Genomic DNA, 25,648 nt, shown 5'->3' on the forward strand with positions numbered 1-25,648 from the left:
TTTTACCACATTTCAGGCTTCTGTAAATAGCCCACCCAATCTACCTACCGTATCCCCATATAATATTGTTTTTATTAACGGTTTTGCTCTTTTGCACACTAGTATCTCTACTTGCACATCTGTACATCTAATTACAATTGCTAAATTGTAATTACTTCACTACTATTGCCTAACCTCATGCCATTTGCACACACTTTATATAGACTTTTTCCCTATTGTGTTATTGAAAATATGTTTGTTTATTCCATGTGTAACTGTGTTGCACTGCTTTGCTTCATCTTGGCCAGGTCTCAGTTGTAAATGAGAACTTGTTCTCAACTGGCCTACCTGGTTAAATAAAGGTGAAAAATAAATTCCCTCAGTCCAGCCTCTCTCAGCCTATTGCGGACAGTCTGAGCACTGATGGAGCGATTACGTGTTCCTGGAGTAACTCGGGCAGTTGTTGTTGCCATCCTGTACCTGTCCCGCAGGTGTGATATTCAGATTTTCCGATCCTGTGTTGTTAAACGTGGTCTGCAACTGGGATGACGATCAGCTGTCCACCCTGTCTCGCTGTAGCGCTGTCTTAGGCGTCTCACAGTACGGACATTGAATGCCTGAGGCACCTTCACGCAGATGAGCAGGGACCCTGGGCATCTTTATTTTGGTATTTTTTAAGAGTCAGTAGAAAGGCCTCTTTAGTGTCCTAAGTTTTCACAACTGTGACCTTAATTACCTACCCTTCTGTAAGCTGTAAGTGTCTAAACGGATGTTCCACAGGTGCAGGTTCATTAATTGTTTATGGTTCATTGAACAAGCATGGGAAACAGTGTTTAAACCCTTTACAATGAAGATCTGAAGTTATTTGGATAATTACAAATTATCTTTGAAAGACAGGGTCCTGAAAAAGGGACGTTTCTTTATTTGCTGAGTTCATGTGTTCCCAGCGAGAGAAAGATTCGGCATCAAGTCTTGTCAAACCCAATTTTTCATGTTTGTGTTTGTTTTTTAGCGCCTGGCTTCCTTGAAAGGACTTACCCATTTTCTCTGCTAATAAAAACACACATGGAAGCTTCGATCCATACAAGGAGAAGCACAGTTGCTTTCCAGGGAAAAAAGGGGGGACGACACGAAATACAGAACTCGATGCAATACCCGGGCAACACCCACAGCTTTCTAAGAAAGAGGTTGGACTAAACTGCAATACATTTGGCCGCAGGTGATTGATTCAAAGCAAACGATTCAATGGGTGCAGACCAGACGGGGAACGAAGACCTGTATTCCCGGGCCCTTCTCTGTGCTCTGACTTCCCCGACCGGCGTTGTGTTTCTTGGTGAATGGAGAGACAGAATGTGTGCTGCTGGGACGCCAGACCGTGGCCTGGGCCAGAGGGGGGGGACTAAAGTCTCACTGCTATGACTTAAAAGGGTTAAGTGGGGATGGAATGTTGGAGTCATTACATAAAGAACAAATAATGAGCTAGAGAGTAGGGAAAGTAGAAGAGCGAGGGAGAAGTGGAGAGCGAGTAGAGGTATGAATTAGGGTGAGAGTTGAAGAGAGGGAGGAGAGAGTGAATAAAGAGAGTGTCTTATGAAATTGTTGTGGAGTGGTATTGGAAAGGAGACGTAGTGTTGGTTAACCCAGCCCAGATGTGAGAATGAGAAAATGATGTGTTAAAAATATTGCGTGTGATTGCACACCACAGGGGTTAGGCAGGAACCCCAATACCGGTTCCATGTTCCAATTCCACACGTCCCTATTGGCCCAGGCTTGTCCATAGACATCACCATGCTGTCCAGAGATGGCCAGATGAGAGAGGTCAGGGGCATTTAAATTAAGTCTGGATGAAAATATTGCCCTAAAAAATATATTATTTTATACAAAATAGACCAGAATAATCCGGATCCATTTTTTTTTTTTACACTGGGCGTTACAGTCGTCATACAATAACTTCAGTCGCCTAAATAAAAGATTAGGCTAGGGATGTTAGCCGCAGATGCACCAGGGTTGAGGCAAATTCCAGTCAATTTGGAAAGTAAACCAAATTCCATTTAATATATAATGTTTAATATATAATAATATATATATAATAATAATATATATATAATAATAAAATATATATAATAATATAATAATATATATATATATATAATATATATATATATATATATATAAATATATATTATAAATATATATTATATATTAAAGTAAATTTGGTTTACTTACTTTTTCATATTGCGTTCACGTATTAATAATACGTCCGGTTGCCAAGTAACCAAGAGCATTTGGCCTTCGGTGGCATTTGTATTGAGTTTTTTAATCAAGCTTTTCAATTTGAATATTCAAATGATCCTTTTTGTATTTTACACACACACACACACACACTTGGCATTGGAGTTTTAGTGTACTTCCCAAATTGACCAGATTTTAAATGGAATTGCACCCAACTTTGTTGGGTACCGCTATTTTGTTGTCCTAACCCACAGCATATTCCGTCATAGGTTCCCAGGGGGGGCAGGGCTGCTGCATGTTATGGTGAATCTGCCTAGCAATGCCACACCTTAGTAAAGTGGTGCCAGCCAGCAATAGAGGAAGACATGTTGCCTTTGGCTGGTGATAGGAGGGGGAGGAAGGGAGTTTCAGGTTCACAACCATGTAAACGTATTTCAGTATTTCAGTGCCAATGGCTTCAAACTACTTGTCCTGACAGCACACCGCTCTCTCTCTCTCTCTCTCTGCATGGGCTTCGATAGGGCTGACAGCCTGGCAACTATAATTAGGCTGTTTTACATTTAGTTAATCTTCAACCTATCACATGTTGGAACTACCGTCGGTGTTTGCCTGTCATCTCCTGTCAACAGACGTATTAATCAATTGTAACGTTTCAGTTTTGTTGAATGCTGTAAACATTTACAATCAAATTAAGAGAGACAATTGATATACTGATGTGTACTACCGTTGATGGGTGGTAAATCAAGTAGGCTTTTACTATGATAGGACGACAAGGCTGTCAATCTAAGTTGTGATGGGTGGAAAGGTGACCCTCTAGATTGCCGCACAGGGGTTGCATGCTCTCCCATTCACCTCGGGCCCATTTAGGTCAACGAAAGCAAAATACAAAAAGGATCATTTGAATATTCAAATTGAAAAGCTAGATTAATGAACTCAATACAACTACCACCGAAGGCCAAATGCTCTCGGTTACTTGGCAACAGGACATGTTATTAATACTTGATCGCAAGAACTTGCTTGACAAAAAAAGAAAATCCCTCCTCCCAGACACTGTTCATAGCAAGGCACTGGACAACTGACAGCAGGGTCGTATTCAAACTAGGTTACATGCTGCTTCATAAAAACATTTGGTGTAATTGGGGGGTGTTTACAGGCGGGAAAGGCTTAGTATAGCCCATCTACCTGCATAGAATACAACCCACACATTACCTTGAAAACTAGCCTAGGGCTACCTACAGTGTACAATACTCTTCACTGTTCACCTCCTGCCCATATGCACATCAGAGAATATAACAAAACATGACAAAGTCCAGCACTCCGGTGAGTGGTATTTGTGTGCTACTAGCTCAAACAGCCCAGTGACGCTGGTGACAAGACATGGCCAGCGACAGGGAGATACAAGGAGACAGCAGAGCAGAACGGTGACTCTGTTGAACGGGAGGAGGGGGGCTGTGCATATTACAACAACAGATGGGAACAGCGATCAAAGCTAGCCACATCAAAGTAAGCCAAGCTCCTAGTCTACGCTTTGACAACAAACGCTATACACAACAGTCTACACTGGCCATACAAGCAGGCAGAAGCAGGAACGTCAGCACTGAAAACATGCAACCTTGAAATATTGATGTTAACACCAGGAAATACACAGGCCTAGATTGGTCAAAAAGAAGAGGTGTACAAATAAATCCTATCAGCCATCCTTTATTTGTTGTATGATAAGGATGACAGCGCTTACAGAACTGAATCTGTTATGGACATTAAAATGGAGGCTCACACAATAATCCATTATAGATTTTCAAAAGGACGAAACAACCTCACAGCGGCGTTAATATCAGAAATCGGTCATACAAATTGGCTCCATAGGTTGTGAGCTATGACTCGGCTAGCCAGCCCTTTGAACATCTTTTGCCATGGAAACCAAGCACCCTTTCCAGTTAGTGGAAGGCCTACACATTACATAAATACATTAAATAAAAGTGGGAGGTGGGAAGGCTGGGCTGCTGTGTCACAGCCAGGCGCTAGGCTCCACCCCTCTCCTCCTCCAGACTACCGCACCATCTGACCGGCAGCAGCTCTCCTCTGTGTATTATTGAGCAGGCCAGGCAGGCAGGCTGCTGGGCTGCAGCTAGCCCACTGCAAGGCATCCCTCACTCTAGGCTTAGCACCAGGCCTGGAGGAGACCGTCTCAATGTAGTATCCTAGCCTGGCTTCCTCTTTGTGTCGTCTGGTTTTGTGTCCGATTTTGGTACGGGAGGAGACGTCCAATTGTTTGTTGCCTGGGCTTGTATCAGTTGCCAATGTGAAAGTGTGGACAAAGACTAGCACATTACAATCACATAAAGGGAAAGAGTTGTGTACCGATGGAATACATATACATACATACATACGTACATACATACATATATACGTACATACGTACATACGTACATACGTAATGATCCATATATACACACGTGTGGAATAGAATGATCCATATATACACACGTGTGGAATAGAATGATCCATATATACACACGTGTGTACATACATACACACACACACACACACACACACACACACACACACACACACATATATATATATTTAACGGCAATTCATCTGCTGAAAGGACTGTGGTTGAAATAAGGATTGGGGATTAAATGTAAATGAAACTGAGCCTGTTTGAAGCTACATGGGCAGCCTTTCAAATGGCACCCTAGTTCTTATATAGTGCACTACTGTAGCTGTGGACTTTTGCCATCGGTCCAATGAGGGAGGAAGTCTTAGTGTCCCTTATGACATCCTATTCTCTGCCACATACTTGGGTAAAAAGTAGTGCACTATATAGGGAATAGGGTACCATTTGGTGAGAGGTCTTGGGGCTGTCGGAGAGTCTCAATTAGCTGATGGGGTCAGTTAGCCTAATGGACCATGTGACCTGCCAGTATTCTACTGGGCCAATATGGTTGGCTGTTGGTGCTGAAACAGGAAGAGGAAACATATGTCTGTGTGTGTGTGCCTGGTGAATGAGTCACAGGCCTTGGTAGAAGACGAGGAGTGGGCGTTGTGAATGAACAAATGAGTCTAACAATTAGAGAAAGTGTATGGGTGTCGATGTTCTCATATCTTGTTTTATGTGTGTGGGCAAGACTGGTGTGTGTCCATGCATTTTCATTTTGGCCTATCCATGCACCATGTCCAGTGCCCATGCTGACTAATATACTCATAATAAGTTGTCAGCAGTTCCAGTTGATTCGCATGAGTAGGCCTAGCCAATACCCCAATGAGGATCTAGTCCACTTTTTAGGCGGTTGAAGGAGAAGGGCCAAGGGGGCTGAGAAGGGAGGCGGAAGGCTGAGGAGCCCGAGTGTCTGAGCTTCTGGCAGGGCCAAATCTTTACCACGGCAGCGTCAGGGCAGGAATCCTCTTTGCAAACAAACCCTGAGCGGAGCCCAGTAGACTGCTCTCTCTGTCCCCATTCCCAGCGTCTGCCCTGCCTGCCAGAAAAGAAAAACTCACCAAGAACCCATTGGCTTCCTCCATGGCCCAGTCCACCGGTCCAGGAATTTGTATTGTTGTCAGAAAACAACAAGATTATCTCCAACGCATTGGTGCCTCCTCTGAATTAACACATACTCGGTGGAAAGTTTTAGGTACACCACCCCGTTCATGAAAATAGTTTGCTCCTACAGTGAGTCACGTGGCCATGGATTGCTATATAAAGCAGGCAGACAGGCATCGAGGCATTCGGCTACTGTTCGATTGAATTATAGAAAGGGCAAAACGAGTGACCTAATTAACTTTTAGCGGGGTATTATCTCAGAAAGGGCGGCATCCTGGGATTTTCACGAACGACAGTGTCTAGGGTTTACGAAGAACGGTGCGACAAACAAAGAACATCCAGTCATCGGGAGTCCTGTGGATGAAAACAGCTTATGATGAGATGGATCGAAGGAGAATGGCAAGAATCATGCTAGCTAACAGGCAGGCCACAAATAACGGCGCAGTACAACACTGGTGGGTAGAACGGTGTCTCTGAACGCACAATTTGTCGCGGATGGGCTGTTGCAGCAGACGACCTCCTCCCGGGTTCCACTTCGATCAGCTAAAAACAAGAGGTAGCTCCGGTAGGCACGCAATCAACACTGGAAAATTGAGAAATGGAAAAACATTGCCCGACAAATCCCGGTTCTTTTTGCGTCATGCTGATGGCAGAGTCAGAACGTGGTGTAAGCAGCATGAGTCCACGGCCCCATCCTGCCTGGTGTCAACGCAACAGGCTAATGGCAGGGGTATGGGGAATGTTTTCCTAGAACACATTAGTTCCCTTGATACCAACTGAGCAACATTTCCACTCCCCAATGAATTCGGGCTGTTCTGGAGGCAAAGGGGTGTCCGACCCAGTACTAGATGGAGTACCTAATAAACTGTCCGCTGTGTGTACATCTAGGCCTATGCACACGGCAGGGGAAGGAGGCTCACGCAGGAAGCGACGGGGCATGTAGTCTTTTAAAGCGCGTTCAAAAGGTTTAGGATTACATGAGTAATTTAAATAAAGCCTGACAGACAGATTGATATACCCCCCACCACTGGGAAAATGTGCAAATATTGAGTTAGGTGCTGCCCCATGACTGCTGATGTCATGCTAATACGCAACCCGGTTTCTGTTGACTGTTTCTCCATAAAATGACCTGCTATTTCAAATTTGGTCACAAGTTGTTGTTAAACATATAATGGTCTAAGAGAAACCATGTGAGGGTGTCAACTTGAGGAAAACATAATGAGACATCTTGAAGTCTGATGCCAAAATCCTGTCCAATTACACCCTTTGCTTTCACATGTTCCCCTTTCTCGCATGTAACCTTTGAATTACACCACTTATAATTACATTTTAATAGTTATATTGTGTAGCAGTGGTTAGACCTTTAGTTGAGTGTGTTTATTTTAGTGCGTCAAATCTGCCAACCTCCAAGTTTGGAGGGCACCAGAAGTTGTTCTGTCCCAACAGATGTCTAGTGTGCAAAAATCAATTTGTTTACAGCCTGGTCTTTAAAAAAGGACTCAATAGCATCGTAAATCTTCAGTCACAGTGCCTGCCTGCCTCCATTTTGTAATAACCCCACTCCCAGCTTTGAGGGACAATTACGGGGATAGTAGACTATAGCAAATGAAAATCCAACGCAATATAAGGATGTTGTGTTTCTAGAGGATTCAGGCCTGGGGTGGTACAGTATAGTGAACCACTGCGGTGCAGTCCCCAGTGATCTTGAGGCAGCAGACAGCCTGAGCCCCAACCAGCCTCTCTTCTCCTCTCTCTCTTTGCCCTGTAATCTCATTATCCATCTAGCAGACCTTTCTCCCACAGAGCGGCAGACACAGGACTCGTTTGGCCCAGGGATGAAGCATGCTCCTGGGGGACTGAGAACGCCACCCCCTCCCCCTTTACTATAAATATACTGGAGACTAAGCGATATGGAGACCAAATGAATAGCAGTACCATCTCTTTATTTTTAGATCCTTGTAACAGTCAGGCCCTCAAACCCCACCATTTCCAACTGAAACTGAGTAATTTATTGAAAGTCAGTGTTTACTGAAAAAAGAAAAAAAATCAAAGGAACAAGTACATTAGACATTAAAATGACATAACATAGGTCATGACCACCATGCACAGCAGAATACAATGCACACACAAACCTTGCAAACTAAACCAACATACAAAGAAATCAGAAAAGTGGCGTATAGGCATGCAAGCAAACACTAGGCACATTAGCCATTCACACTGCCACACACACAGGTGCCCTTTCATTATGGGCCCGGCACTGCCAGATATGAGAGTGAGCGAGAGAGAGAGAGAGCGAGAGAGAGCGAGGAGGGTGGGCTAGACAGGACTAGAGGAGGTGGGAGGGACTCTGCTGCAGGTACCGAGGCAGCAGAGACGGGCGAGAAGAGCTCTTCACACACACCAGAGCTCGGGCTAGGCCTATTGGGATAGCGGGGAAGGAGGTGGGGCAGCAGCACTCTCCAAATCAGGAACTGATGAGCATACTAGTTTACACTGCCGCTGTGCCACCAAGCTCTTCACTACGGTAGGCAACTGTAGCCGCCGAAATGTTGACCACATCCAAGACAAGAACAAAAACAAGCATGTGCTCCAGTGGACATCTGTAGGCGGTCTCGAATAGGCCTCGCTTTTCAACGTCTGGAATAAAATTGTCGTATAGCTTGTTGAGCAGAAGCTCACTTTGTGGAACGCCATGCAAAGGGTAGGAAGACAAAGCCCAAGGCTGCTAGGTTCCGATTGAATGACAAACGGCAACCTTGATAGAGCATCCAAATGTCATATTCCATCAACCCTTTGTCTCGCAAAAAGGTCAGAGGAGCTCTCGCCGATTAAGCGTCATCAGACTGATGTCCCAAAGTAATTCGGCCATTCGGAGGAGGAAGGACCTGAAGAATCTGACAAACAGAGCAAGAGGGGATATGCTGCTTGGCCTGAAATAGAAAAGCCACACCCATAAAAATAAAAAGAGACACTGGTTGACTAATAAAAGGCTCCATTTTGTATTAGTTGGGCGCACTGTCCCTGGGTCGCATTTCTAAGATTTGTTTTTACCAGGGTGCATTGGGTATTCCAATAGGTATCTGCTGTGAGTCACATAGGCCTGTATTAACCTGGGGTGAAGAAATATCATCGATGATCATGTTACTATAAAATGCTTCCACTGGACTAGTAAGGCCAAATAAAAACAGAATATCCAAACACAGAAAGAAACCAAGCGAGCGTAGAACATCTAACCATATGGGTAATGACACACCACAGTTCACAATGGTGGCACGCGTTCCTTCACTCTGCTCTCCAGACACACAAACTGGTCTGTCAGCCACCTTAGCTTGACTGGAGGGTGATGCACAACAGGAAACACACTGCCACACACACACGCACGCCACACAAACGCATGCATAACCACTTCCTGTATCTGTTAAAGAGCGGGAGGAGAAACTGAAAGGAGGGTGATGTGACATCTGGTTTGTTGAACAAACAAAGTTTGCTCGCTCAGTCTCTGCGCCTCAGACTCAAAACACACATGTGCGCACAAACGCATACACATGGAGGCACAAACAAAGACGGAGCAGTGCACAGAGGGAGCTGCCCTTTAAAACGAGTCAATATCCTCTCTCTGCTGCAGGCAACAGGATACCTGAGCAGCCAATCTATTCTATTTACACTGACTACCACAGCAACTTCACACACAGGCTCTTCAATATTATGTAGCGTGAATGAGGAAGGCTCTACCTCACTAGGTTAGCACTTCTTAGCGCTCCCGATAACATGGTACTACAGCACCACACGTCACCAGTTCATTCAAATCCGACAAGAAAACGCCTAACTTTTCATACACACATAGAGAATATGAGCTGTGGTATTCGTGTTACAATAGCGCTGAGACCAGCTATGCTGTTTGTTACCTTGTTCTTGATACTCAAACTGTGACAGATGTTTTACATGTGCGACCTGCTCCCCTCTACCCGACCCCTCCTCTTCAGCAAGCACACACACCAAAGCAAAGGGTTCTTCAATTCCTTCTCGAGCAGCAGAGGAACTCATTTCACAGCGTCATGACTGGGTTTCATTGCCACTGCAGCCCCCCCAGTAATCCTAACTGTAGAGCTTGGAGTTCCACTTATAAAAAGGGAGGTAGTGTAGTAACCACAGGTTAATATAAGTAGGTGGGGGTGGGGAAACCATCCACAGTCCACACTTCCCTTTAAATTGTCCAGTAGAGGGACATTTGGCCAATAAAATGGCTTAGGAGGTCATTTAAATGCAGAACGCAGATTCAGCCAAGGTGTTCTGTTGCAGCCGCAATGAATAATAAGCTCAACCATGAAGGCACACACACCAGTTTATCTTTAAAGGAAACACTGTCCACTAGAAACGTAATCCAGGTTATCACCTCTGAAGGAGAAAGGACCTGGTCAGGTTAGGATGACATTTCCAACACATGCATGTGTGGATGAGACACTGGCACACACACACAGTTCAGCTCTTTTTATAGACTGATCTTCTTCAACTTGTTCAATCACAATAACTAATCTTTCGACTCATTTAGTTCATTTGAGTCAGTAATACCCAGAGCACGCAGGACCCCCTACCGGTGAACAGAAAACTCAAAATAGTCATGCTTCTACAAACCTCTTGTTCACAATAAGGGGATTATTGGAGCTGTAATTTATAAGACTTGTAAAAGCGTACGCTTTAACAAATGAACATTTGTTGATTGCCTGGCACACAAATATGATTATTTGTAGGTACATAGGAAACCAGGTCTAAATGCGGCCGCAACCAGACTAAATTGTGAACTGTTGGCGGATTGCAGCGCTTGACTGAAAGGTGATGAGCACAATGTCGTTCGCAAACTGCAGCACCTCAAACAATCCACTCGAGTTTGTTGAGCAGATGTGGTGTATGTTTAGTTTCGACAAAGCTGTGTCCATCATAACATTTAAGAACTAATTCATTGTATTAATTATTACACCATGCAACCAACCATCAGCTCTAAACATGAAATGTCCATCGTCTATGCTGCCTGCAGAGTTAGACATTGCCTGTGCTCATATGGGTCTTTCTAGAAACTAGGGCACCAGTGAGGATTTCATACGATGGACAACATGTTACAGCGGTTGATAAGTCATTGATAATAAAAATCAGCCAATCTTTTTGATATTAGAGGAACATAGCTATATTCAATACAATTCACACACGAGCTGATTTGAAACCCGTGTAACCCTTCCTCGTGGTTGGTGTCTTGACGGAGTTGTCCAAAATCGTGTGACATTAAACATTACTTCTCTATCCTTCCATTTCTTGCAGTGTAAGTTGTCGTTATATATATTTATTAAGTTGTTAAATTAGACATTGAAAGTGAACCCCGTACGAATCCTGGATATGGCTGTGGGACAGTTTTTTTTATATAGTATGAAAACAGTTTATGGGCATACAAATCCAAAACAATTTATACGATTGAGAGAAGAAAATAAAAAAATGCTCGAGAAAAAAAAAAAAGAGTCACCTTGAAAGACATACTTGAAACCTAAATAGATACGGTCATCAACGTTTCTTCAATATTTATGGATAACACTGTGTTGATGTGCATTTTCAGACTGATAGTCTAGTGACAAAGAGCTGTTGAGACAGCGTATGCGATGCAACAGCCCAAGTGATGAAAAAATAAAGAAAAGGTGTTTGAGTAATGTCTAGAATATGTGTCTCTCATCCATTATGCAGGTGAAAACCGTTGTGCCTGGATCTAATATCTCTAGCGAATTGATGTTGATCGTCTGTTTTCTGCTTGATTTACAGCAGGGTCTCGTTAGATTTAACAGAGAAAGCATCAAGTTAACGAGTTCATGTTTTCGTGCTTCGGATTGGACACGGGGGTCTACTAGACTCAATTGTGTAGGATGGGCATTTGCGCAACATCCAACACTATTCCTATAAATTATTCTGGATATAATGACAACATATTACATAGCCTAGTGGGCCTCTTCACAATATGATCGGGTAATGAAATAACGTGCCAAATAGATTTTGGTAACCATGTCACACCTGCAATTTTAAACAATACAAGGGGCTTGAAATAGCCTTCTTGGAAGTTCAATTTGGAGCTCAGAAATTCAAGTGGTCTACTGGAAAAGGCCTAACTTGAAAAATCAGACATTTCCTAAATTTGGTCCTTGAACTGTCCTTGTAATTATTGTAGCCAATGTATACGTTCTCCTGCGTCGCTTATAATTAACCGTGATTTCATTTTTGAAGAAGTGTTGTGCTACACTGTTGCAGTAAAACCATGTGGTTATGAGGAAGACAACATATAAATGCTGGCTTCAACTTGGCTTTCCAGACAAAATCATTCCATTACAAAATAAGTAGTTATTGGTCACTTTCTCATTATAGAAACTGTGTGTCAGTGGTGAAAAAGTTCCCAATTGCAAACATAGATAATTAAAAAAATATTTATATTTTTTTAAATGCTGGCCATACCATGGATCATTTAACTATTTGATTTTGAATTTTAGGACCCTTTACATATATATAAATAAAAAGATTCAACAAAATATATATATATATATATATTGAACTCACTATACTAAACATAAATAAACGCAACATGCAATAATTTCAACTATTTTACTGAGGTAGACTTAATTCAACGAGATAATGTGCCCATATCTATAGATTTCATGACTGAGCAGGAATGCAGCCATGGGTGGACCTGGGAGGGCATGGGCCCACCCACTGGGGCGCCAGGCCCAACCAAGCAGAATGAGTTTCTCCCCACAAAAGGGCTTTATTAAGGAGAAATTCTTCCCGGTTTCATCAGCTGTCTGGGTGGCTGGTTTCTGACAATCCCGCAGGTGAAGAAGTCAGATGTGGAGGTCCTGTGCTGGCGTGGTTAGCTGTCTGGGTGGCTGGTTTCTGACAATCCCGCAGGTGAAGAAGTCAGATGTGGAGGTCCTGTGCTGGCGTGGTTACACGTGGTCAGTGGTTGTGAGGCCGGCTGATGTACGGCTTATTGTAGAGAAATTAACATTGAATTATTTAGCAACAGCTCCGGTGGACAATCCTGCAGTCAGCATGCCAATAGATAACAAAACTAAGCAAATGTTTTTTTGGACACACACTACGTATAAAAAAAAATTAAGAACACATGCTCTTTCCATGATATAGACTGACCAGGTGAAATCTATGATCCCTCATTGAGGTCAATTGCTAAATCCACTTCAATCAGTTTAGATGAAGGGGAGGAGACAGGTTAAAGAAGGATTTTTAAGCCTTGAGACAATTGAGACATTGATTGCGTATGTGTACCATTGAGGGTGAATGGGCAAGACAAAAAATGTAAGTGCCTTTGAACGGGGTATGGTAGAAGGTGCCAGGGCGCACCAGTTTGTGTCAAAACTGCAACGCAGCTGGGTTTTTCACGCTCAACGGTTTCCTGTGTGTATCAAGAATGGTCCACCACCCAAAGGACATGCAGCCAATTTGACACAACTGTGGGAAGCATTGGAGTCAACATGGGTCAGCAACCCTGTGGAAGGCTTTCAACACTTTGTAGAGCCCATGCCCCGGCGAAGTGAGACTGTTCTGCGGGCAAAAGAGGGTACTCATTATTAGGAAGGTGTTCCTAATGTTTGGCATACTCAGTGTATTTAACCCCTTATTTTTGTTGCCACAAAACTGCCTTCATACTTCCCTTCGTTTGTATGGGTAACACTTATGGAGGTCGTAGAGCAAAACGGAGAACACCATCGTGTTTGTGAGTCTCCCCCTTTCCATAGTCATTAGTTTGTAGCGCAAACCGTTCAGGCACTACACACGCTTTCGTGAGAAGAACGATTTTCAGTGGTGGAAAAAGTACCCCATTGTCATACTTGAGTAAAAGTAAAGAGAACTCAATAGAAAATGAGTAAAATACTACTTGAGTAAAAGTCTAAAATTTATACAAGTATCAAAAGTAAATGTAATTGCTAAAATATATTTACATATCAAAAGTATGAATGATTTCAAATTCCTTATATTAGGCACATTTTTTATTTTATTTTTTTAATTTACAGATAGCCATGGGGACACTCCAACACTGAAATCATTTACAAACAAAGCATGTGTGTTTAGTGAGTCCGCCAGATCAGAGGCAGTACGGATGACCAGGGATGTTCTCTTGATAAGTGTGTGAATTGGACCATTTTCAGTCCTACTAAGCATTCAAAATGTAACAAGTACTTTTGGGTGTCAGGGAAAATGGAGTAAAAGTAAATTATTTTCTTTAGGAACGTAATGAATTAAAAGTTGTCAAATATAAAGTACAGATACGCCAAACAACTACTAGTAATTAAGTATTCTTTTTTACACGACTGTCAATTGTCGGGATGGCATGGTCTGAAACACTGCTGTAACTCTGCCACCTTCTCACGGGTTTCGAAAGAGCGCACCAAATGTAGGCCTACTGCACAAACAATTCAATCAGACAAAAGAAAAAAGCATATAAAAAGGTGCCTCTTGTTGACATGTTTTTCAGTCCCCCTGGAATGTAAATAAGACTGATGTTATATCATCAGCCTATATAACGGTATTATGGAGATGTTGAACATTATGGAAAACGAGACTCCTCCAACCTTCCCCATTCATCTGAGAATACGAGCTAAGCCTAGTCACCTACCATCCCCTGAAACCACTAATGAACATGACTGTCTGTACCCCATCTGTCTTTCAATGGTATTGGTCCTAGGATTTAAGATAGAAAACCAGCCTGAGAGAACCTCAGTGATCTTTAGAGGGGAAGCTCTGAGCCAGAGCGGTTCTCTTGACTCCATTCGCGAAAAGAGCAAACACAGTGGTGTGAGTGAGGGAGAGAGAATGGCAATGCATTCAATAATTGCAGTCACACCACCATAGGCAGAGAGGTTTGGGGTGGTGGTGAACTAGTATTTGTATGGTATGTCCTGCTTTCACAGAGTGAGAATGACTCTGGACAGCACTACTGCAGACACGGAGTGTCAGAGTGACTGCAAACACACCGAATGGAGGACTTGACCCCCATACCAACAAACTTTGTGACAACTGCAGATGTAAAAAGGGCTTTAAGCATAAATGTGATTGCATTTGAGTAAGAAGGAGTCCTAAGACCACCATCATTTCACTCTGTAGCTATTGCTTCCCATTGTCATTGTGTTGTGCAGCCATGCTGTGGGTGTGTCACATAGCAGCTTCCATTTCAATGAATCATAGGAAACATTAACGAGTCAAGAACAAGACATTTCAATGCCACTTCAGGCTTGTCTTATACCTGTAGAAGGGACGAGGCCCTCTGGCCCAATTAAACTAAACCGTTTTTTGGTGGTTTCCCTAGCGAAATATTCAGTCAATGTGCTTGCGATTGTTTTAGTAGAGCCCAATATAAAATTCCCATACCAGTTATAATGCTCTACCTGGTAGCAATGGAGGGTACCAGCATCCTGTCCCCTGGATATGCCTAAACTTGATCAGATTCATTGGCACAGCCTTGCAGTAACATCAGTTGAACCCTTCAGCTGGGTTGTGTCCTTTCGGCACTAAATGGAAGAAGTAAAAGTGGAAGGGACTACCTGGACTTGTCCAATAAAACACTCACGTTAGTTTTCTGTTGCAAAACAGGTTCTTACGTTGTGCCCTAATCAACACAACCCCGCTGATGAGAAAACTACCATTCAACCTTCAGGGCGTTCGTTACGGGGGGGGGGGTGAACCATATCCGACTTCTACCATAAGCTCCAGAAGGCCATCCTGAGAAGGCAGGCGGTGTTGTCGTTTCAATCCACAACCCATTAATCTAGTGGTGGTGCTGGTGGTAGCTGTTTTGCTAATCCAGCGTGCTAGTAATCTCCAGACTGATTAAACAGACATCTAATGCACCATGTGCTGCCCAACACTGCCCTTTTAAATCAATACTGTTGTTGGAAACCTTCTGGTTAGATAAGAATGATGAACAATAAGAATGATTATCGATAATGAAAAAAAAATATGCAGACGAAAGTATTACTTATAACAAGGGAAAAATGAAAAGAAATAAATAATAATTTGGTTCTGGACACTTGCTTTGGGGGTGAGATAAAGTGGTCATTACGGATATTACAGCTGGACCTGCAGTGTGTGAGAGGAGCAGATGAGGGCCATTTGAGACACCACATTACTGTTGAGCACTGAGCAGCTAGGGTCAGTCCGGGCGTTTTTTCCCCCCATCCACTAACCAGGGGTGCAGCTGAACAGGACCCAGGATATGGCGACATGTGGTGCGGACTGCGGAGAGGACACGTTGCATGAACATTTCTAGAAAACGGGCTAACAAAAGAGCCTGGCGTCAGGCTGAGAGACTGATGAACAGTCACACCAGGTGAACGTATCAACACAAGCCAGGGAAAGAAGAGACAAAAGGAAGGCAGAATGGAGAGAAAAGACGAACGGATCTAAAGATGAAAACCACCCACGCAAAGAAAACCTAACCAACCAGCTTGCTTCGAGGATCCTGCGAGCTAACTGGCTAAACTGGAAAGCCAACCCAAAAGGTCAGCAAGCAGGAAGGAACAAGGACGTAGTGGATCCATTTGTAAATGAGTAACTTGGGTCCTTAAATCACATTGACAAGGACTCTTGGCACGGCCCTGTGAAGCACACAGAATAATTGAAGGACAGGGCACAAAAAGTCTGTTTTTCCATAGTTTGGCTAAGAGCTTAGTTCCTCTCATGCTAACTAGCCTAATGTGGGCCAAGGCTAGAGGTTTATGTGCCAAACGGCCATGCAAAAAAAGGAAGCTGCACTAACATGACAGGAAACTCACTGTTGCAATTATGGCAATAAAACAGACTGAGAACCAATCAGGGCTAAGCTCTCACACACCAATAACTGCAGGAAGAGGTAGGTAACTGCTTGAGAGCTTTACTTATTTAAAACCTTGACACACCTCACAAACTAATCTTTCTCCCAATTTCCTTGCCATTGTTTTGGGGCAGAAGAATATAGAATACGGTTTTGCACTTAAAAAAAAATTGGGATGCCAAAAGTATTGGTACAAACATGCCCACCATCACTAAATATATTTCACAAGTTTAGCATCAGTGGGAGGAAGGATAAGGACCTAGTTCTCCATATTGAATTTGAAGGGATTGAAGGAAGGAAAGTATTGCACCGAGACCATGTGAGAATGAGTTGCTGCTGACACGTCGACAGTACTATAATACACGAGGCTTTGTGGAGAGTCCCCATAAGATGAAGAGGAGCCTGTGAGATGTGAGTACAGATGAAGAAGAGGAAGAAAAAATAAAATAAACATCCTGTTATCAAAGGCAGTGGTTTTGCATAATGGGGGCTTGGCTAGGCTCAGGCTTTTGAGACAGAGCTGCCACTTGGACTGACAGGGAGGCGCTGGTCTCCGGAAGAGGCCAAAATGGAGCAGACAGCGGAATGCACCAGAAAAAGGCCTTTCATCATCCTGAGTCAGTGCACTGCAGCACTAAGGCTGAAGGAGCAGAACATCAGAGAGCCCATATCAATAAAGCATCTTAGAGTAAGAGTGCTGATCAAATATCAGTTTTGGATCCTAATGAAAAAGATCATGTGGACCGATCCTAGATCAGCCTTGCTACTCAAGACGCTTTGTGGATAAGGGCCCAGAGCCTACTAGATCGTGTTTAAAAATCGGACTCTTACCTGCACAGGTGACCTGTCCTACATTTCCAACAGGTTCCTGTTGCTCCCCCCAAAACATGAGTAGATATGGATGAGTAGATATGAATCCAAAAACAACCCCAGTTCATAGAACAGTTTTATTCATGAATGCATAATATTTAGGCCTAGTGGGTTATGGGAAGGAGTGAAACAGTTGGCCTACAGGGCACTACAAGACCTTGCCTGGAAGACAGCCAAAAGGTTAATGATTACAAATGGAGGATATAAGGCCAACCAACAGGGCCTAAAATGAACACTGGCTACTTGCCAAACACAAGTAGATTTAGGCTTTGCCGGGAAAGAAAGTCTAATTCACCAGCCACGTTGGTGCATGGTAACACGTCGGACTCAAAATTGTGAGCGCTTCATAAAAAGTCAAGTATGGGCACAAGTGCGAGTTGTGCTTTGTAGCAAAATAAATGTTGGTCTAATTTACTTGAATGACTTCGAAAGTGAGACTTTGTCCTCGTGTTACTTATCCATTAACGTAGCTTTGTTCACAAGCTCAGTTGCTTTTCAATGTTTGAGTTTGCTCCCACAGCTAACAAAAAGAGACATCGTTGGCCTCTACTAGTGACATTGTAGCAGGCACAAGTGATGACTCAAGTGGCCCTGTTACCAAGGTAACGTTAAAGGGGGAGCAAAACGTTTGATAAAATACTCAGGTCACAGAATATTTAATTAAATTGAGCAACATACCACGTTACTTGTTTTAGAAACATTACAAGCATGCTCATCCGATTTTTTCTTTGTGTAACTATGGCAAAACAGATATTTTGTCTGGCAAAAAAAAAAAAGATGCATATTATACATACATACATACATACATACATACATACATACATACATACATACATATACACTGCTCAAAAGAAATAAAGGGAACACTAAAATAACATCCTAGATCTGAATGAAATATTCTTATTCAATACTTTTTTCTTTACATAGTTGTATGTGCTGACAACAAAATCACACAAAAATTATCAATGGAAATCAAATTTATCAACCCATGGAGGTCTGGATTTGGAGTCACACTCAAAATGAAAGTGGAAAACCACACTACAGGCTGATCCAACTTTGATGTAATGTCCTTAAAACAAGTCAAAATGAGGCTCAGTAGTGCGTGTGGCCTCCGCATGCCTGTATGACCTCCCTACAACGCCTGGGCATGCTCCTGATGAGGTGGCGGATGGTCTCCTGAGGGATCTCCTCCCAGACCTGGACTCCATGGTGGATGGAGCGAGACATGATGTCCCAGATGTGCTCAATTGGATTCAGGTCTGGGGAACGGGCATGCCAGTCCATAGCATCAATGCCTTCCTCTTGCAGGAACTGCTGACACACTCCAGCCACATGAGGTCTAGCATTGTCCTGCATTAAGAGGAACCCAGGGCCAACCGCACCAGCATATGGTCTCACAAGGGGTCTGAGGATCTCATCACAGTACCGAATGGCAGTCAGGCTACCTCTTGCGAGCACATGGATGGCTGTGCGGCCCCCCAAATAAATGCCACCCCACACCATGACTGACCCACCACCAAACCGGTCATGCTGCAGGATGTTGCAGGCAGAATGTTCTCCACGGCGTCTCCAGACTCTGTCACGCCTGTCACATGTGCTCAGTATGAACCTGCTTTAATCTGTGAAGAGCACAGGGTGCCAGTGGCGAATTTGCCAATCTTGGTGTTCTCTGGCCAATGCCAAACGTCCTGCACGGTGTTGGGCTGTAAGCACAACCCTCACCTGTGGACGTCAGGCCCTCATACCACCCTCATGGAGTCTTTCTGACCGTTTGAGCAGACACATGCACATTTGTGGCCTGCTGGAGGTCATTTTGCAGGGCTCTGGCAGTGCTCCTCCTGCTCCTCCTTGCACAAAGGTGGAGGCAGCTGTTCTGCTGCTGGGTTGTTGCCCTCCTACGGCCTCCTCCACGTCTCCTGATGTACTGGCCTTTTTCCTGGTAGCGCATCCATGCTCTGGACACTACGCTGACAGACACAGCAAACCTTCTTGCCACATCTCGCATTGATGTGCCATCCTGGATAAGCTGCACTACCTGAGCCACTTGTGTGGGTTGTAGACTGTCTCATGCTACCACTAGAGCGAAAGCACCGCCAGCATTCAAAAGTGACCAAAACATCAGCCAGGAAGCATAGGAACTGAGAAGTGGTCTGTGGTCACCACCTGTAGAACCACTCCTGTATTGGGGGTGTCTTGCTAATTGCCTATAATTTCCACCTGTTGTCTATTCTATTTGCACAACAGCATGTGAAATTTACTGTCAATCAGTGTTGCTTCCTAAGTGGACAGTTTGATTTCACAGAAGTTTGATTGACTTGGAGTTACATTGTGTTGTTTAAGTGTTCCCTTTATTTTTTTGAGCAGTATATATATATATTTTTTTTAAATCTACCTTCCACAGTGGCTGGTTTACAAAAAAAAAAACACATGTTTAGGCTCTTCCAGCCAAAAATCAAGCCCTCTAGTAAAACCCTCAATGATGCTAATCTTCACATAAGCTTTGTTGTGTCACTATGACATGGACAAAAAGGCCACACACAAACAAGCAGACTCGTACACAGAGACCCTACCCATCACGTGACACACAGACAGCAAAAGCAGACTGGCCATTTTGTGTCAAAGAGAACTATTGGGTTGTAAAATGAGACCAAATCAAAACAAGACAATTGCTCTGCTTTTATATTTTCACAAGGAGTTAACACTCTGGGGGGGGGTTAACCATCACCACTTAGCTTCAGACAGCGCTTAATATTGTGTGTGTGCGCGTGTGTAGCGTTGCACGGTATGCCGAGACGGCAGGAGCTTTTTGATACTAGAACATGAAAAACTGTCTGGAACTAGAATTGTTACTTTCGGTACTTTGTCAAATGTGTCTCGTGTCATCTACTGATTGAGAGAGAACCAAGTCTGTCTATCAGCGCAGCCGATGTCCCCTTATAGTGCGAGAGCACCGTGCCTGCTCCACATACTCATGGCTAACTCTAGGAACCACTGCACTTCCTTGGGAGCCTGGGCTGCACCACCACATATGCTGCAAAGAAGTTAACACAATTGAAATAATGCAACACGGTATGTAGACATTTTGAAACCGTTATTTACTCTTCACCAATATATAACCATTACAACACTTTACAATGCAAGATGATACCGGTAGCTTCCAGCTTTGTATGCTAGCTTTCCTTGGTAGCTTACAGCTGAAGCTAACATCAATTCACTGCCCTAGTACCTTGTTTTTGATAATATACAAACCATAAAGCAAAAATATTGCTGATTTCAACACGGATTGTCACCAAAAACCATTAATTTTCTTCCTCCTATGGGCCCCGCCTCAAGTCTCTCAATATCATCTTTGCTTGAGCCTTGAAAATGCCTGTGTGAATGACATCATGGGTCTTAAAAGACACAGCACACTTTTATATCATATTGGATGATATATAACCTAGCTATGACAGGCTTAGAAATTAGTATTCTAGCGCAAGTTGGCTTGTTATGGTTGGTTGCTGCCTCGGTCTCTCACACACGCAAGGCCCGTCCTCCACCGTCTCGCCCCGCTGTATAAGCTCTGGTTAACAAAGTAGCTAACAAATGGATTACTCTGCTGCTCCCCTAACTCGGATCCGACCATGTCTATACGCAACTAGTGGTCCTCGGGTTGGTTCGGGTCTCTATATTGAAAAACGGATTTATGCATTTTTTGTCCGGGTGGGAAAGCCCCAGGTCCATTTCAGAACAGGTCCAACTTTTTAGACCTCTACTTGAGAGGCCCAACATGACAACCGCTGTCACAACAGACAATACCAGGAACATTTTAAATGAGGTCACAGAAACTGGATTTGGGCAACAAATAGGGTGCTTTTAAATGTTTCATATTTAGCCAAATAAACAAAAATTAACTAACTGTTGGCATTTCATTTTCCTGCTGTACCGTAACCACAAAACGTACCGAACCGTGGGTTTGTTTCACCGCTACACCCCTGGTATATTTACGTGTGTTTCAGGACAAACATGGTGTGCAGACAGACAGACAAGACAGATCACACAAATCAAACCTCAGGGGGTTGCTCAAAGCCAAATGTTAAAATGACCTTATAGTGGCTGCATCAACGCCACAATAGCGACTTCAACTGGTCTGGAAATAATAAGCTTTTCTTACACAAGACACAACAGTCATCCAGACACACACAAACGACAAGGTGGTACCATCAACAAGCTGCCAACCTAAACTATGAAAAGCAGGAATAGTTCTGTGTGGTGAGTTGAAGTGTTTGCAAATATGTTCTCTGTTCATCATATAGAATGTTATGGAAGTGGATGAGTCATGTACAAGAAAAAAAACACCCCCCCCCTGTCTCTCCGCAAGAGCGCCTTGTCACTTCTTAAAGGTGCAGGTGCCACAATTTTCTTCTCCCACACGGACAGTCAGACAGAGACTGTAAAAAACAGCAGCTGTGTCATCATGCTCTCTCACTATAATCTGTCTGGAAGTAAGCCTATTTGGTCTTACGCAATTTGCCATGTGACCGACCAACTGCTTTCATCATGCCCGAATGTAGGTTATCCCTCATACCGTCGGTCCGTCTTCAGCTTTAGTTCACAACATTCAAATAAGGCCTCGGTGAATAACCCACAGTCAGGCTCACGTGGAGTCCCAAATAGCTCCTTATCCGCTACATAGTGCACTACTTTTGATCCCAGCCCTATGGGCCCTGGTCCAAAGTAGTGCACTATATAGATTGGTTAGTGCCCATGGGCCACACACAATAACCAATGGGCATGGTGGAGCTAGAATCAGAGGAAAGCCGCAGGGCTGACTATAAAAAGAGCCAAACATAGTGCCCACATGTTACTCAACTGAGGATCATAAAGAAAAAGGCCAATCCAACTGAATAGGAACATCTAGCGTAACCAGCAACAGCTAGCCAACGCTATTCAAAAGTTAAGGTAACATGAAACAACGTAGGACCAATACTGAATACTTCAGGTTGGATTGTCCATCTACTCCACCATTATGTCATCTGCCTGTAAAAAGAGATGAAAATACCAACTCTGGGCTAAAATTGATTCCTGCGATGATCACATTTTGTGCCTCCTCCAATGGTCAACTAGCAAAAGATCAGCAATATCGGACATAGGATAACAACCGCACTGGAATTAACCTAACCTGGGGCCAAGATATATCCGGAAGAAGCTCTCTGCCTTCACTTCTTTGAAAACGGTGGCTTCTTAGACCCAGGCTTATCCCCGAAGACATGAAAGTGTGTTTGAAGCAGAGGACGGCACTGCACCATCAGAACAGAACAGCCTTTTATTAAAACAGGGGTTTTTAATTCACTTTCATTGCCCATCAGCCATCACTTCATCAGGGTCACCTTCCACATGGAGGGTGCAAGCCACATCCTCATGAACACAGGACCAGGAAGACGTAGCGAGCGGACACACGCTTGTATGTAACATAAGTGGGCCTGGATTAGGCTTCCTTTCAGCAGCAGAGAGTGGTAACCGGAGATTAACCCTGAAACTGGCAGTGTTTCTCTGCTAAAACGAGACTACAGATCCACAGTGGCTAACAACCCAACAAGCCAAGCCAGGATGGAGTCCCCCCTTTCAATCACTCACTCTAGCATCTTTGTATTTTCCACTACTTCAGTCTCCGACTCCCTCTCTGCTTTCTCCCCATCCTAAATGCCAATTTAGTCAACATTACTTCATTCCAAAAGGCCCACTCTTTCTTTATCCAATTAAATTGTCTGTTAAGCGGAAAAAAAATATGTTTTTCCTGTTGTCCAGGTACTTACAGAGAGATGTGTCGCTGCTCGATGTCCACCCTGCTGAGCTCGTCCTCTTCCACGTCAGTCTCTCCTCCAGAGCTGCTCTCAGTGGCGTCCGAGTCGAAGGCACTCTCCGTGGACCTCAGGTTGGTGGTTCCACTGAGAGACAAGCGCTCCAGCTCCGCCGGTACAGAGCCGTCCTTCAGGAATCGCCCAAGCCCCTCCCTCTCCTGCGGGGTGAGGGGGGCGTCCTGGCCTCCTCGTCTCCCGCCAGGTCGGAGGGCATCCAGTGGCCCCAGGGTGCTCTCCAGGAGCCCCCCCAGCTGCTGCTGGACATGGTGCTCCACCTGCTTGGCCTGAACCACCTGGAGGCGCTTCCTCAGGCGCCGCAGACGCCCCTCGATCTCGCCTTGCCGGCTCTGGCTCTGCTGAGTCCTCTCCTTAACGTCCACTCCAAGGCTGCCCAGGCCCAGAGAGGTCTGTCGGTCCGTTGGGGAAAGGGATGATGTGTCCGTGGCCAGCGATGGTGGCCGTTCTGAGGGTTTGCTGTCGGGGCAGTCCATGGGGGTGTTGGTGGAGGCTGCGGGGGGTGTTGGCTGTTCAGTGTTTCCAGCAGGGTTGTAGGACAGTCCTGTGGGCTGCTGGTGCTGCCCTCCCCCGTTAAGAGGAGAGTTTCCTCTAGAGGCAGCTGTGTGGGGTTGGGGCTGGTGCACTGGGGAGTCCAGTCCATGTCCAGCAGGAGGCCTATTATTACCTCCATTGACTGTTGTCATACTGTCCCGGTCGCGGTCCGCCCCGTTTTTGGCCAACTTCTTGGCCACGCCGTTGACCGGTGGCGGCGAGCTTGACAGGGCAGGGGGACCACCTCCTCTGCTGTTACTCATGATGCTCTTCAGCTGCTCCTCTGACAGCTCCAGTGTTTTGTGTTTCCTGGGCAGGAAGCTGGGCAGAAGGCCGTGTTTCTGCAGCAGGACGCCTTGCAGCTTCAGTGATTCCTTGGTAGAGGGAACGGACGTCACGTCCGAGCACAGGTACGACGCCACCAGCGGCTGTAATTTCCCAAGAGGTGTGGAAGGAGCCTCGTTGCCTCGCGGCAAGTCCTCCCTCCCCTTACCTGTGATGGACCCCCCGTGGGGACCGCGCTCTTCAGGGGCCTTGCGCTTGACGGTGCCGTTGCTGGAGACGAGGATGTGACTGGTGCCTCCGCTGCTCTCCACGCCGCTCGGGGAGAGGTTGGAGGAGGGCGGAGCCAGTTTGAAGCGGATGCGGTGAGCTTCGGCCGGCGCGTCGGTTAGAGCGGGCGCCATCGCAGCCATGCAGCACAGGGAGGGGGCGGGCGAGGGGGCCTCTCCCGGTGCCGAGGCCAGCTCCACACCACCCACCTACCGCCTTGCCAGAGGACAGCCTAGGAGAGAGGGGGAGTCAGAGATCTACATTAAAAACACAGCACAACATCCATGAGCCATTTCCAACGTTCATACTTGATACATCATCATTCACTGTCATCCAAACCAAGAGCATTCTATGTAACGCTTCAAATTTGCCTATAGTAGTCATAATGATCTGGCCCTAATGCCACATTACTACTCTGCAAGAAATCTGGCTGCTGACAGACAGTGAAGCTTTTATACATATGAACTCAGACATCAATTACATGTTTCTGGAGCAGAGGAGCAGGTGCGTAGATGAAACCATAGCTGGAAGATAGAGAGTGAAGAGGGGGGGGGGGTTAATTTACCAGCAGTACTACATTGAGAGGAGCTATGCAGCTTAATTTATGTCTGCGTGGGACACAGGAGGGAACAGCTGATCTCACCAAATGTAGGTCAGAGCCCGAGCTGGAGCAAAGGCCTATCAAAACGCATCCAGACAAGGGGGGTTTCAGCAGCCGATCAGAAGGTTAACAAGGTAAAAAGAAAAGGGAAGGAGCAGAGTGATGGGAAAAGTACCCTACCAGTGGTAATTTCGGTATTTTCAAAGTATTTTCCTGAAGCTCAGATGGGCTTTTAAGACCCCATAGCCAAACTAAGCTCACCATTTCAATGTGTAATTTGGTTAGATGTTGGCAGGCTGCCTGGCTAATGTAATTGAAGAACAAGGGAGGGTACAGACTGAGGAGAAGACCGGTAAATCATAATGGTGGAAGGAAAAATATGCAGGTGGCTGGCTGGCTTCGCAAGTGCAAATTATGCTAGCACGATACTAACATAACTGCTCAATAGAAAAATCTGTGAGTAATATTTCTAAGAAATGTTCAGTCATGAATACAAACAGGTCAGGCTGACATGACATGAAATCACTATTCATTTCCTGAGGACAGAGAGAGAGAGAGAGAGAGAGAGAGAGAGAGAGAGAGAGAGAGAAGACTGGTGCGTTACGTTCTGAAAGGGTGCCGTGCTGTAACACTGC

General features: G+C 44.7%; 1 pseudogene; it reads right to left on the reverse strand.

Moving 5' to 3' along the window:
• The window catches only part of LOC135555844 (KAT8 regulatory NSL complex subunit 1-like), an 80,397-nt pseudogene that overhangs the window by 30,286 nt on the left and 24,463 nt on the right, over nucleotides 1–25,648 (reverse strand).

Source organism: Oncorhynchus masou, chromosome 15, assembly GCF_036934945.1.
Source record: "Oncorhynchus masou masou isolate Uvic2021 chromosome 15, UVic_Omas_1.1, whole genome shotgun sequence".
Classification (NCBI taxonomy): Eukaryota; Metazoa; Chordata; class Actinopteri; order Salmoniformes; family Salmonidae; genus Oncorhynchus; species Oncorhynchus masou.